Raw genomic sequence first — 13,361 nt, 5'->3', positions numbered from 1 at the left:
CACCCCCAGAGAAAGATAATCTCCACTTTTTCCTCCCAGTAGGACAAGGGAATGAATTGGACCATCATTTGTCAGTCATCCCTGACGAGAGCTTACGAGGCCCGAGGGCCTTTAGGGGAAGTTAGGACAGGGGAGGGGAAGATGGGATGGAGGAGATGTGCTCTGGGAGTTAGGGGCCATGACGTCAGATCAGTCTTGCTATTGGTTCAGATTAGCCTCCAGGAGAACTGGAATAGGCTGGTGAGGTTTAGCCTGCACACGAAGCCCAGGTTTACAATATGGCACAGCCCATTATGTTGTGCTGACCTTTAACCTACCCCAAGATGAATCTAACCCTTCCTTCCACATAGGCCTCCAGTTTTCTTTCATCCATGTGCCGAGCTGAGAGTCACATATATGTCCCTAATGTGTCAGTCTCTGCCACCGTCCTTGGCAGCACATTCCATGCACTATCACTCTCTGTGTGAAAAAACCCTACCTCTGACATCCCATCTATACTTTCACTCAACTTGACTACGTCGACACAGGCCTAGGGGGCCGGCGTTGTGCGATCATGCCTTACAAAGCGCAAAACGAAAGACTGTGTGGCACGCCACTCCTAGCACAGACAGTAGATGGCCATTGACTCACAAAGTGTTCATCCGCCCTTTGACAGGTTTTCTTTTTAGCCCTGCTGGGTGCCTACACACCCTCCTCCCTGGTTAACCCAAGTGCACCAGGGGGTGTGCTGGTTGAGTCGCCGACAGGCTACGTGGTAAGGCCCAGACCTGACCTGAGATGCTCAATCACTTTAAAATAATGTCCTTTCGTATTAAATATTTCTACCCAGGGTAAAAGGCTGTCCATTCTATCATTTTGTACACCTATATAAAGTTTTTCTCATCCTGTTTCACTCCAAAGGGAAAAGCACTAGCTTACTTGATCTTTCCTCATAGGACATGCTTTCTGGTAAATCTCCTCTGCACCCTCTCGAAAGCTTGCACATCCTTCCTATTATGAGGTAACCAGAACTGAACACAATTCTCCAAGTGCGGTCTAACCACGTTTTTACAGAACTGCAACATTAGCTCTGAGCTCTTGAACTCAGTTCCTTGATTAATGAAGGCCAACACACCATACGCCTTCTTAACCAACTATCAATTTGTGTGGCAAACTGGCTGGCTCTTTAGATATTCTCAAGATTCCTCTGTTCCCTGGCAGTGCCAAGAATCCTACCATTAACACTGTACTCTGCCTTCAATTTGCCATCTGCATTATCCACAACTCCACCAACCTTCCTGTAATCTGCAGACTTACTAGCCCACCTTTCCACTTCCTCATCCAAGACGTTTATAAAAACTCACAGGGAACAGCTGTCCCAGAACAGGTCCAGTTTGCGGACAAGTCACTGACGGCTTCCCTCTCCTCTCCGCCGGAAATGTTGTGGCTGAGTCTGGGCTGGGTCTGACCTTCTCATTAACCAGGTCAAAGTGGGTGGGGGGTGGGAACGAAGGGGGCTGTGGGGTCACCGAAGACGGGTGTCGGGTCGCAAATTGGTGATTGGAAAGTCCACCCCTCCACGTCTCTGTGACCACCCCCGCTCCTTGTCCCACCCTATCTCCGTGACCCCCACCAGCCTTCATTGAAGGGCACATGGATGAGGAAGTAATAGGCCTCGGGGGGGGGGGTGCACGTGGTTTGTCAATGTTTATTTATGAGAATGATCCAACCGGCATTTGGAACAGGCCCCTGACATTCAAACCCTGGCCTTTAAGTGTCCGCTCGTTGAAAATATCTGGGCTCGGAGGGATCTCTCACCGGCTAAATATAGAGATCCCTGTCCAATCCGTCTGCAGCCGGCTCTGTCATCAGCAGACTTAGTGTGTATTATTTGAAAACAGATGCCGGGGAATTACAGTATGGACGCGGTGTCTGTGTCCAACTCCGGACTCCAAGGACTGGTGCTCTGGGAACTGAAGGCTTCAGACAGAGGGACAGAGGGAGAGTGAGGGAGAGAGTGAATTGAGAAAGGGAGAGCAAAAGAGAAAGTCAGAGGGAGAGGGAGAGTGAGGGAGAGGGAAGAAGGGGAGAGAGGAAGATAGACGGCAGAAAAGGAGAGAGGGAGGACAAGAGAAAGAGATGGGGTTTCACAGAGACGGAGGAGGATGCAGGGGAGGGAAGGGTTGCGGGAATGGGAGAGGTTTAGGGGAAGGAAGAGGTCACGGAAATGGGGAGGGGTATATGGAGTTACAAGAAGAGAATTGGTTTAAGGTACAGAGGGGGTCATGGAGACAGAGAAGACTGTGGTGTGGGGAGGGGGTCACGAAGACCAGGAGGGGGTCATGGAGACGGGGAGGAAGGGGGTCACAGAGATGGGGAGGTGTTTAAGGGAGGGAGGGAGGGGTTACAGAGACAGTGAAGGATGTGGAGGAGGGAGTAGTCATAAAGACAGGGAGGGGAGGGAATGGGTCAAGAAGATGGGAGGGGTGGAGGGGAGGCAGACAATGATGGAGACGGAGAGGGAGGGGATGATGGAGATGGGGGTGTAGAGGAGGGAGGGGGTGATGGAGATGGGAAAGGAGAGTGATGGAGGGAGGGAGGGAGGGGATGCTGGAGATGGGGAGGGGTGTACAGGAGGGAAGGGTGTAGGGAAGGGAGGGGTGATGGAGACGGGGAGGGAGTGATAAAGATGGGGACGGGTGTACGGGAGGGAGGGTTTAGGGGAGGGATGGGGTGATGGAGATGGGTATGAGCATAGGTGAGGGAGGGGGGGTCACAGACCAGCCCTTCTCGTTGCACCCCCCACCCCCTGCCCCACCTAAGCCGTGAGGACATGGCGGGAAGATGAATCACTCAGATCAGCAGCCTGGCGACATGATCACGCGTCCCCACAGCTGCAGGACCCAGTAGCACCACCACTGACATCAGCCCCCTTCTTAGGAAACACACATTTCTGTAACACAACACGGCACTAGTGTCAGCTGTCTCCAGAGATTCTGACCTCAGCAGCAGCAGGGAGGGACACTCACTCTGTGTCTGACCCTGGGAGTGTGTGATGGGACGGTGTGGAGGGACACTCACTCTGTGTCTGACCCTGGGAGTGTGTGATGCAATGGTGTGGAGGGACACTCACTCTGTGTCTGACCCTGGGAGTGTGTGATGGGACGGTGTGGAGGGACACTCACTCTGTGTCTGACCCTGGGAGTGTGTCATGCAATGGTGTGGAGGGACACTCACTCTGTGTCTGACCCTGGGAGTGTGTGATGGGACGGTGTGGAGGGAGATTCACTCTGTGTCTGACCCTGGGAGTGTGTGATGGGATGGTGTGGAGGGACACTCACTCTGTGTCTGACCCTGGGAGTGTGTGATGGGATGGTGTGGAGGGACACTCACTCTGTGTCTGACCCTGGGAGTGTGTGATGGGATGGTGTGGAGGGACACTCACTCTGTGTCTGACCCTGGGAGTGTGTGATGGGATGGTGTGGAGGGACACTCACTCTGTGTCTGACCCTGGGAGTGTGTGATGCGATGGTGTGGAGGGAGATTCACTCTGTGTCTGACCCCGGGAGTGTGTGATGGGACGGTGTGGAGGGAGATTCACTCTGTGTCTGACCCTGGGAGTGTGTGATGGGACAGTGTGGAGGGAGATTCACTCTGTGTCTGACCCTGGGAGTGTGTGATGGGACAGTGTGGAGGGAGATTCACTCTGTGTCTGACCCTGGGAGTGTGTGATGGGATGGTGTGGAGGGACACTCACTCTGTGTCTGACCCTGGGAGTGTGTGATGCGATGGTGTGGAGGGAGATTCACTCTGTGTCTGACCCCGGGAGTGTGTGATGGGACGGTGTGGAGGGAGATTCACTCTGTGTCTGACCCTGGGAGTGTGTGATGGGACAGTGTGGAGGGAGATTCACTCTGTGTCTGACCCCGGGAGTGTGTGATGGGACAGTGTGGAGGGAGATTCACTCTGTGTCTGACCCCGGGAGTGTGTGATGGGACAGTGTGGAGGGAGATTCACTCTGTGTCTGATCCCAGGAGTGTGTGATGGGACGGTGTGGAGGGAGATTCACTCTGTGTCTGACCCCGGGAGTGTGTGATGGGACGGTGTGGAGGGAGATTCACTCTGTGTCTGACCCCGGGAGTGTGTGATGGGACGGTGTGGAGGGAGATTCACTCTGTGTCTGACCCTGGGAGTGTGTGATGGGACAGTGTGGAGGGAGATTCACTCTGTGTCTGACCCCGGGAGTGTGTGATGGGACAGTGTGGAGGGAGATTCACTCTGTGTCTGACCCCGGGAGTGTGTGATGGGACAGTGTGGAGGGAGATTCACTCTGTGTCTGATCCCAGGAGTGTGTGATGGGACGGTGTGGAGGGAGATTCACTCTGTGTCTGACCCCGGGAGTGTGTGATGGGACGGTGTGGAGGGAGATTCACTCTGTGTCTGACCCCGGGAGTGTGTGATGGGACGGTGTGGAGGGAGATTCACTCTGTGTCTGACCCCAGGAACACACAGGGAGATTTACCCTCTTTACCACACTCTCCCTCTCTCATTCACCAGTCTCTATCTGTCTCACTAGAGCAATGGAAGAAGAGAATTTCTTTGTTATTTCTGATGAAGGGAGAAGAGTTTCCCTTTCACTTCCCTCCATCTCTCTTGCCGGGAACTGAGGTATATGCCTCTAAAAACATTTGACAAATTACAACCACAGGGGACGGGAAGGGGAGAGGCACTTATCGGCTCTCACCGTGTGATGCACCTCTTCCTGACGTCAGTGCCTGATGGAGGTGATTTTCTCTAGAACCCTCCCCCCCCATCGTCATCTTACTTCCGCTGTTGCTGGTGGGGAACAGGGATGTGGGTTCAGTATCGGTTCTGACAAAAGCAAAGATCAATGAGGCCAGAGGTTGTGAGGAGAAGGGATCACCATGGGAGGGATAGGGAACAGTGAGGGAGACCGCACTGTCGAGTGGTGGTGTGGAGAGAGCACTGTAGGTGAGTGTGTATAAACAAAAATCTTAATGCAAGAGTGCATCAAAGATGTGTGTAAAGCTATTGATTTTTAAGGGCTGTCATCAGTTGACAGGAAGTAATTGAACTTCTGATGCAAATGTCCAGAAATAATCTCCTCAAGTGAGAGAGGGACGGAGAGACACCAGTCAGTGTACAGATCTCCCCCTGAGAGAGAGGGGCTGAGAGACACCGGTCAGTGTACAGATCTCCCCCTGAGAGAGAGGGACTGAGAGACACCGGTCAGTGTACAGATCTCCCCCTGAGAGAGAGGGACTGAGAGACACCGGTCAGTGTACCGATCTCCCCCTGACAGAGAGGGGCTGAGAGACACCGGTCAGTGTACAGATCTCCCCCTGAGAGAGAGGGACTGAGAGACACCGGTCAGTGTACAGATCTCCCCCTGAGACAGAGGGACTGAGAGACTCCGGTCAGTGTACAGATCTCCCCCTGAGAGAGAGGGACTGAGAGACACCGGTCAGTGTACAGATCTCCCCCTGAGAGAGAGGGACTGTGGGACACCGGTCAGTGTACAGATCTCCCCCTGAGAGAGAGGGACTGTGGGACACTGGTCAGTGTACAGATCTCCCCCTGAGAGAGAGGGACTGAGAGACACCGGTCAGTGTACCGATCTCCCCCTGAGAGAGAGGGACTGAGAGACACTGGTCAGTGTACAGATCTCCCCCTGAGAGAGAGGGACTGAGAGACATTGGTCAGTGTACAGACAACACTGTCCTGTGTGTTTCTTCAGAGTGTATGTGACGGATTGTCTAAACAAATATTTATTGAGGGAGACAGACAGTCAGTATGTGTTGATGAGAGCATATATATATATATATATAGAGAGAGAGAGAGAGAGAAAGGCAGAGGGGTGCCGTGTGAGAGAGGGGGATAAGGGGAATGAGGAAAGTGGCAGACTGGTGGGGAGAGGATGGATGGAAGGGGAGAGGGAGGACAAAATTGAAAGGGATGAGAGAAACGGATCATCGGAGAAGTCGGAGAAGGGGAGAGGGCTATCAGCAGCACTGGGGCTCCACAGGGGACTGTTTTGTCTCCCTTTCTCTTCACCATTTACACCTAGGACTTCAACTACTGCACAGAGTCTTGTCATCTTCAGAAGTTTTCTGATGACTCTGCCATAGTTGGATGCATCAGGAAGGGAGATGAGGCTGAGTACAGGGCTACGGTGGGGAAACTTTGTCACGTGGTGTGAGCAGAATTATCTGCAGCTTAATGTGAAAAAGGCTAAGGAGCTGGTGGTAGACCTGAGGAGAGCTAAGGTATCGGTGACCCCTGTTTCCATCCAGGGGGTCAGTGTGGACATGGTGGAGGATCACAAATACCCGTGGATACGAATTGACAATAAACTGGACTGGTCAAAGAACACTGAGGCTGTCTACAAGAAGGGTCAGAGCCATCTCTATTTCCAGAGGAGACTGAGGTCCTTTAACATCTGCCGGACGATGCTGAGGATGTTCTATGAATCTGTGGTGGCCAGTGCTATCATGTTTGCTGTTGTGTGCTGGGGCAGCAGGCTGAGGGTAGCAGACACCAACAGAATCAACAAACTCATTCGTAAGGCCAGTGATGTTATGGGGATGGAACTGGACTCTCTGACGGTGGTGTCTGAAAAGAGGATGCTGTCTAAGTTGCATGCCATCTTGGATAATGTCTCCCATCCACTACATAATGTACTGGGTGGGCACAGGAGTACATTCAGCCAGAGACTCATTCCACCGAGATGCAACACAGAGCGTCATAGGAAGTCATTCCTGCCTGTGGCCATCAAACTTTACAACTCCTCCCTTGGAGGGTCAGACACCCTGAGCCAATAGGCTGGTCCTGGACTTATTTCCTGGCATAATTTACATATTACTATTTAATTATTTATGGTGCAACTGTAATGAAAACCAATTTCCCCCGGGATCAATAAAGTATGACTATGACTATGGAAGGGGAGAGTGGTCACAGAATGGGGAGACGAGGTTATAGGGGAAAGAGCAGAGGCAAAGTAATGAGAAGGGAAGCATTGGGAGGTGAGAATGCAGGGGAGAGAGATAGGGAGAAGGGGAAGGAGAAAGAAGTGTGAGAGAGGTGAGAACAGGGAAAGGGTCAGAGAAGAAGAATGTAGTGAGTAGGAGGGGAGAAGGAAGACAGGTAGGCAGCAGAGGGAGCTAGGTGGAAGGGGAGAGTGTGCAGAGGGACAGAGGAGAGAGTATGGTTCAGAGAAGAAAGAGACACTGGGGAGATAGAGGGAGACAAGGAGATGGGGAAGGCAGGGTGTAGAGGGGGAGAAAGGTGGATGAAAGACGTGGAGAGGAGTGGAAGGGGGAGAAGTGAGGGATAGGGAGGAAGGGGGCAGGGGTAAAGAGGAGAGAGGGAACAGTAGGGTGAAATAGAGAGGGGGAAGGCAGGGAGGAGTGGGGAAGAGAGAGATGGGGAGAGGGTTAGAGAAGGGAAGTGTGAGGGGTTGATTGAGGGAAAAGAATCAGAGGGGGAGGGAGGGGGAGAGAGAGAAGGGTTAAAAGAGAGCAACAGAGAGGTAGAGAGAGTGGAGAGAAAGTGAGAGTGGGAAGAGAGGCAAAGGGGAGAGAGGGAGAGTCAGTAAGGAGAGTGGGGAGAGGGTAGCAGGTTGAGAGGGAGCAGAGAGGCTGGGAGAGGAGGGAGATGGCCCAAGGGTGTGTGGAGAGAGATGGGAAGAGAAGGGGGTGGAAGAGGCAACTGTGGCTGCCTCATGAAGTCAAAGACCGCATACAAGCAAAAGAAAGGTCATATATTACAGTAAAAATCAGTGGAAAATCAAAGGATTGGAAAGCTTTTAAAAACCAACTAAGAAAGGAATATGGAGAGAAAAGATGAAATATGAAGGTAAGCCAGTACAAAAGAGGATATCCATTGTTTCTTCAGATATATAGAGAGTAAAGACAGGTGAAAGTGGATACTGGATCACTAGAAAATGATGCTGAAGAGGTAGTAATGGACACAAGGAAATGGCAAACAAACTGAATAAGTATTTTGCATCAGTGGAAGACACTAGAAATATTCCAGGAATTTGGGACTGTCAGGGGGCAGTTGTGCTTATAGTCACTATTACTAAGGTGAAGGTGCATGGGAAGCTAAAAGGTCTGAAGGTAGATAAGTCACCTGGACCAGATAGACTGCACCCCAGGGTTCTGAAAGAGGTGGTTGAAAGATTGTGGAGGCATTAGAAATGATTTCTCAAAAATCACTAGATTCTGGCATTGTTCCAGAGGACTGGAAAATTGCAAATGTCACTCTACTCTTTAAGAATGGAGGGAGGCAAAAGAAAGGAAATGATAGGCCAATGAGCCTGATCTCAGTGGTTGGGAAGATGTTGGAGTTTGTTGTTAAGGGTGTGGTTTTGGGGTTCTTGAGGCAGATGACAAATTAGGCCAAACCCAGGATCTCCTTAAGGGGAAATATTGCCTGACAAATCTGCTGGAATTCTTTGAGGAAACAACAGGCAGGAGAGATAAAGGAGAGCCAGTGGATGTTGTGTACTTGGATTTTCAGAAGGCCTTTGACAAGGTACCACACATGACAAGATAAGGGCCCATGGTATTACAGGAAAGATACGAGCATGAACTAGACAGAAGATTGGCTGATTGCAGGATGCAAAAGATGAGAATAAAAGGAGCCTTTTCTGGTTTGCTCCCTTTGATTAATAGTGTTCTGAAGAGACTGGAGTTGGGACTGCTTCTTCTTATGTTCTATGTCAATGGTTTGGATGATGGAATTTATGGATTTGCAGCCTGGTTTGTGGACAATACAAAGATAGGTGAAGGGACAGGTAGTATTGAGGAATCAGGGATTCTGCAAAAGGACGTAGATTAGGAGAATGGGCAAAGAAATGGCAGGTGGAATATAGTGTAGGGAACTGTATGGTCGTGTACTTTTGTAGATTGAATAAAAGTGTGGACTATTTTTTAAAACCGGGAAAAATTTTGAAATCAGAGGTGCAAAGGGACTTGGGAGTTCTTGTGCAGGATTCCCTGAAGGTTAACTTGCAGGTCGGGTCTGTGGTGGGGAAGTCAAATGCAATGTTAACATTCATTTCAAAAGGATTAGAGTATAAAATCAAGGATGTGATGCATTGGTCAGACCATACCTGGAGTATTGTGAGCAGTTTTGGGTCGTTAATCGAAGAGAAGATGTGCTGTCATTGGAAAAGATCCGGAGGAGGTTCACAAGAATGATTCAGGGGATGAAAGGTTAACGTATGAGGAGCAATTGATAGCTCTCAGTCTGTAGTCATGGAGTTTAGAAGAATGTGCGGGCATCTCAGTGAAACCTATCAGATATTGAAAGGCCCAGATAGAGTGGATGTGGAGAGGATGTTTCCTGTAGTGGGGGAGACCAGGACCAGAGGGTACAACCTCAGAGAAGAGGGAAATCTATTTAAAATAGTAATTTCTTTTGCCGGAGGGTGGTGTATCTGTGGAATCTATTGCCACAGATGGCTGTGGAGGCCAAGTTATATTACACTTAAAGCAGAGGTTAATAGGTTCTTGTTTAGTCAGGGCGTGAAAGGTTACGGGGAGAAGGCAGGAGAATGGGGGTGATAAATGAGCCATGAGGTAGTATTCTCGATTGGACAAATGGCCTTATTCTGCATATATGTTTAATGGTCTTATGAAGATCAGGTGAGAGAAAGAGAGAGGCGTGAGAAAGAACAGGGTGAGGTGGGAGGGAGAGAGGAGAGATGGCAGAGAAAGAGAAGGAGGTAGTGAGAATGATGGGAAGAGAGACTGGGGGTAAAGGAGATAGAGAGACTACCTAATGAAGGCAATACCCCCTGTAACAGAGGTAATGGGGGAGAGACTCCCTCTGTAACAGGGGTAATGGGGTACAGACTCTATAACAGAGGTAATGGGGGAGAGACTCCCTCTGTAACAGGGGTAATTTGGAGAGAGTCTCCCTCCCTCAAACCAAAAGCCGTGGATGAACAAGGAGGTTCGTTGTCTGCTTAGGGCTAGATCTGTGGCATTTAAGTCTGGTGACATTACTTCCTATAAAGCGAAACCCAATAGTATGAATGGCAGTGATGCTTCACCACCAGATGAACTCAACACCTTTCATGCCCGCTTTGAAAGGGAGAACACAACTACAGCTGTGAAGATCCCTGCTGCACCTGGTGACCCTGTGATCTTTGTCTCAGAGGCCAATGTTAGACTGTCTTTAAAGAGAGTGAATCCTCGCAAGGCAGCAGGCCCCAGTGGAGTACCTGGTAATGCTCTGAAAACCTGTGCCTACCGACTGGCGGGTGTATTCAAGGACATTTTCAACTTCTCACTGCTATGGGCAGAAGTTCCCACCTACTTCAAACAGTCAACAATTATACCAGTGTCCAAGAAAATTAGTGTGAGCTTCCTTAATGACTATCACCCAGTAGCACTCACATCTACAGTGATGAAATGCTTTGAGAGGTTGATCATGGCTCGAATCAACTCCTGTCTCAGAAAAGCCTGGACCCACTGCAATTTTCCTATCGCCACAATAGTTCTACAGCAGACGCAGTCTCTATGGCTCTTCACACAGTGCTAGATCACTTGCACAACACAAACATCTATGTCAGAATGCTATTCATCGGCTATAGCTCAGCATTTAACACCATAATTCCCACAGTCCTGATTGAAAAAATACAAAATCTGGGCCTCTGTACATCCCTCTGCAATTGGATCCTTGATTTCCTAACCAGAAGACCACAATCTATGCAGATTGGTGATAACACCTCCTCCTCGCTGACGATCAACACTGGCACACCTCAGGGATCTCCACACCCATGACTGCGTGGCTAGGCACAGCTCAAATACCATCTATAAATTTGCTGATGATACAACCATTGTTGGTAGCATCTCAGATGGAGACAAGAGAGTGTACAGGAGCAAGATATACTAGCTAGTTGAGTGGTGCTGCAGCAATAACCTTTCACTCAACATCATTAAGACCAAAGAGCTGATTGTGGACTTCAGGAAGGGTAAGACAAGGGAACACAAACCAATCCTCATCGACGGATAGGAAGTGGAGAGAGTGAGCAATTTCAACATTTCTGAGAATCTAACCCGGTCCAAACATATTGATGCAGCTACAAAGCAGGCAGGACAGCAGCTATACTTCATTAGGAGTTTGAAGAGATTTGGATTGTCATTTAAAACACTCGAAAACTTCTACAGATGTAACATGGAGAGCATTCTGACAGGCTGCAACACTGTCTGGTATGGGAGATGGACACTGCACAGGACCAGAAGAAGCTACAGAAAGTTGTAAAATTAGTCAGCCCCATCTTGGGTGCTAGTCTCCATAGTATCCAGGACATCTTCAAGGAGTGGAGCCTCAAAGTGGCAACATTCATTATTCAGGACCCCCACCACCCAGGATGTGCCCTCTTCTCATTGCTACCATCAGGAAGGAGGTACAGAAGCCTGAAGGCACACACTCAGTGATTCAGGAACAGCTTCTTCCTCTCTACCATCCGATACCTAAATGGACATTGAATCCATGAATACTACCTCACTTTTTAAAAATATATATTATTTTTGTTTTTCTATGATTTTTAATTTAATGATTTAATAAACACACACACACACACACACACACACACACACACACACACATGTATATATATACTTACTGTCATCAATTTACTTTTTTTCCCTCTTCTATATTATCATGTATCGCATTGTGCTGCTGCCCAGTTAACTAATTTCACAACACGGGCCAGTAATAATAAACCTGATTCTGATTCTGATTCAACAGGGGCAATGGGGAGAGACTCCCTTTGTAACAGGGGCAATGGGGAGAGACTCCCTTTGTAACAGGGGTAGTGGGGAGAGACTCCCTTTGTTACAGGGGCAATGGGGAGAGACTCCCTCTTCAGCACCGAGTTTGGGGAGAGATCCCCTGTTTAGCATGGAGACTGGGGAGAGTTCCCCTGTTTAGCATGGAGTTTTTGGAGAGACTTCCAGTTTAGCACAAACATCAGGTAGAGATTAAAACCTGCTGTATATTTGCCTGATTCATGTGTCAGACAGTCGGTTGCTAGGCAGTCGGGAGGCTTCAGAGCGAGGAGAGAATTCCTGACCATACATTATTACTGGCTGTGGTGTGGTGGCTGTGTGCAGCTCCCGGAAACTGCTCTCATTCCAGCGCTGTACAGGCCAGCTCGACGTGAATGGGCTCTGTGAGGGAAAGTCAGACTGCTAATAAACTGTTTATCTACGGGCTGTGAACTACAGAAATAAACAGGGCAGCTACGGTAGGTCTAGACATAGAAAAGCCCTCAACTCTGTCCCATTTCACACTTAAACATGCAGTGCAGGCTCCTTCCACACAGTCCCATCTCCCACACGTGGGTCACACACAGAGTGAATCTCCCTCCGCACCATCCCATCACACACTCCCAGGGTCAGACACAGGGTGAATCTCCCTCCACACCATCCCATCACACACTCCCGGGGTCAGACACAGAGTGAAGCTCCCTCCACACCATCCCATCACACACTCCCAGGGTTAGGCACAGAGTGCAGCTCCCTCCACACAGCCCCATTTCCCACACCTGGGTCAGACACAGAGTGAAGCTCCCTCCACACAGCCACATCTCCCACACCTGGGTCAGACACAGAGTGCAGCTCCCTCCACACAGCCCCATCTCCCACACCTGGGTCACACACAGAGTGAAGCTCCCTCCACATTGTCTCATCTCCCACACCTGGATCAGATACAGGGTGAAGCTCCCTCCACACAGTCCCATCTCCCACACCGGGGTCAGGCACAAAGTGAATCTCCCTCCACACCATCCTATCACACACTCCCGGGGTCAGACACAGAGTGAAGCTCCCTCCACACCATCTCATCTCCCACACCGGGGTCAGATACAAAGTGAATCTCCCTCCACACCATCCCATCACACACTCCCAGGGTTAGGCACAGAGTGAAGCTCCCTCCACACTGTCCCATCACACACTGGTTTGTATATACTGTAGCACTGAATTTGTAGTAAAGATATTTTGTAATAAAAAAAAGGGGATTAGACACAGAGTGAGGCTCTCTCCACACCATTCCACACACACACCCTCTGTTCCATGATACTCCCCACCATTCATGGTGTGTGTCCTACCCTCATCAACCAAGGTCCCTCTCACCCTCGATACTCTTCATCATTCATGGTATATGTCCTACCCTCGTACACTGAGGTCCCTCTATCCCTCAATACTCTTCACCATTCACGGTGTGCGTCCTACCCTCTTACACCGAGGTTCCGCTGTTCTGCAACCAATTCTCTGATCATTTCAATATGTATTTTGTAAATATCAAAGTTATTCATCAGAGTTTACAACATGAACATCAGCCACTGT

This window comes from Mobula hypostoma, chromosome 11, assembly GCF_963921235.1.
Source record: "Mobula hypostoma chromosome 11, sMobHyp1.1, whole genome shotgun sequence".
NCBI lineage: Eukaryota > Metazoa > Chordata > Chondrichthyes > Myliobatiformes > Myliobatidae > Mobula > Mobula hypostoma.
This window is presented reverse-complemented; position numbering follows the sequence as displayed.